Raw genomic sequence first — 2,807 nt, 5'->3', positions numbered from 1 at the left:
GCTCTCCTTTACCTGCATGTTTATCGTGTGTTACATAAAGAGTTTAATAAGCTGCTTTATCGAACCTTTAGTAAGCCGCCGTGGTCGTCATCCTCCCTGTCAGGACATCTTTACATGAAACAACCTGCAGCATGTGAAGCTGCAGGAGGGAGGGCTGGGGAAGTGAGCGGCCCTTCGTTTCTCTCTGGACAAACAGAGCAGCTGTTCTCTGCTGTAAAGACGCTCCTGTTCGTCCTGGTCGTGTTTCAGACCTCGAAACCTGCGCGGTCCTGAGCACTACAAACTCACGCTCGCTTTATCTCCTCAGATAAACCGAGTAAAACCACCGTAGTTGGCGGTAGTTTACTGTTTGTTTGTGTGCAGGAAACTGAAATAGAGCGGATTATTTATTATTGCATTCTTCCCTCTGCAGAACTTTTGGAAATATCAGCGATACGAGAAAGACTATAAACGCAGGACCAATCACAGGGCTGCAGGCGGGCAGGGAGCGGGACAAACAGCTCGCTTGTTTCCAGACGGTCCGCCGTGTCAGCCTGTGTTTTTGCTTGTGACTGCAGATGACACTGACGGGTCAGAGTGCAGCAGTTTGACACTTTGCTCTGATGCTCGGAGTCACACTGAGTGTGTGCATACGTTTGATTTCTGCTGTTTATGAACATGAACCCAGAGGTGAGGAGCAGCGACACACAAACGTATAAATACTACAGCAGACTTTTCATGCGTCTCTGGATTCGGGGGGGGGGGGGAGTCATATCCTGGGCTGCTGCTTGGAAGGCTTTACCCTCTGAAGGCCGATTTAACCACTGATCTAAAGTGGCACAACAGACAATTACTTCGTCTTTCATGGATTATATTGAAGGTTATCACGGCCCTGGATGTGTTGTGTTTATATTCCATGTGTGGACTTTGTGTGTGTATGTGTGTGTGTGTGTGGGTCTTCGATGCTGATCCACAGGTGGAGCTCCGTGATTGGCTGGAGGAGCAGATCAGCAGGAGAAGTTATCCACATCTTTATTTCTGAGTAATTCATGAGTTTGAGAAGCTGCTTGTTCCTTAGTTAGATGTAGCAAATGGTCTTTTGTTTTTATTTGTTTCAGATAGTTTTACAAAAAGAGAGTTTCATTCTGTTTGGTTTGAGGAGCGGGGAGGAAACATTTGTATATATGAAGCTGCACACTTTCATGATGGTCGTATAGCTTGACAGAAATGATGTTGAAGGATCAAACACACAGGAAAGAAAAGTGGACTGGGTGGAAGAGGTGCCTGAGAGTGGAAGTGATGAATGTATATGTGTGTACTTTTTCCACCTCTGGTTGCATCATCCAAAAACTCGAGAAGAGGTTTACAATTTGTCCGAGGCTTTTACTCGTGGTAGTGCCCGACACTGCTGCAGCTGAGGGTGCTATTATTAGTCCAGGTCACCCAAACGGAGCCGAACCCCTCAGCCTGCGAGTGCGCTGAACTTCAAAAGGATCACAGCCAAATAAGGTTACAAAAACTCTGTTTGAAATCCCGAGCGAGCTGAAGGCCGCTGTGATTGTGGAGCTCAGTAGTAGCTAACGTCTTCTGCTCTACCAGAAACCACAGTGTGTGTGGAGCCTGTCCAGACAGCTGTCAGTCAAACATTGAGATGTTTGGTACGAGGCGTGGGCGTGTTGGTGATGTTGTTTTGTGTTTTCAACCTGCAGCAGTTAATGAGTAAACTCACCTTTAAAGGTCTGAAGCCTGCATGGTCCACAAATCCAGCCGGAGCACCTACAGGACAATCACCATGAGGTCACGACCTTGATGATTCACAATGGCTGCAGGTTTACATGAAGTAGATCGGTTTTATCGGAGACAGTCAGTCAACAATAACCACTGGTGCTGACAGGTGACCATTGTTACGGTTCCTTTTAGCTGGTTTTATTTAATCCCTAACACTTTGCTTATACTTAGGTTAATGCCCTGTCCTTCTATACAAGAATATTTTATTTCAAAATAAAAGCAGTATTGTAATCAAACAGGAAGTGAAATGCCCTCAGCCTAAAGCTGTAGCCTGATTGACCGGTTTTAATGTTGGAGTGCCAATCAGAGTCAAGTCTGACAATTAAAAAAAAAAAATTCAACGTGCACAAAATAATTAAGCAAGAGCACAAACAACTCAGCAAAGCAAAATTTATAAGAAACATTAACAGTCCAGTCCAGTGCCAGGTCCACAACAACAACAACAACAACAACAACAACAACAACAATCCGCTCCGGGTTTTACCGCGGCCTCAACACGAAATCAAGAAATAAACTCTAATTAAACAAACACACCGGGTGCTCACGGTACTGAAGTAAACAGTCAGGCAGTTAGTTAGTCCGACTTTTCTCCACTGGACCCGGCATCTCCAGACTCCGGAGCCAGCTGATCCAAGATGGAAATACACAAATCCAAGCAGCGATAGCGCCGACGATGCTCCAGCCTCAGAGAGGAAACCCGAGGCGGCTAATCACGGACTTCCAAACGCTCTCTGTCACCTTCTCCTCCTCACATTCCTGTCAGTCAGGACTGGCACTCACACAAATAGCCTTCCTGAAAGGACGGATTCCAATAACGCGGGGAACGGTGGATTATTCCCATTGGATGATGAGTGAATGTGGGTGGATGACGGAGAAAGCCGTGAGGTGTGTTTTGAATGGAAAGGTGTGTAGTCATGTGATTCTGACAATTTAAGGCCGCTACAAAGCCGCGACAAAAAACCTTTCAAAGCACCAAATAATGGATTTTAAACATGCATTGGAAAATGTGATTAACAGCGATTAACTTTAGCAACTTTAGC

This window comes from Symphodus melops (assembly GCF_947650265.1).
Source record: "Symphodus melops genome assembly, chromosome: 3".
Taxonomy (NCBI): Eukaryota; Metazoa; Chordata; class Actinopteri; order Labriformes; family Labridae; genus Symphodus; species Symphodus melops.
Note: the sequence above shows the minus strand (reverse complement) of the source record.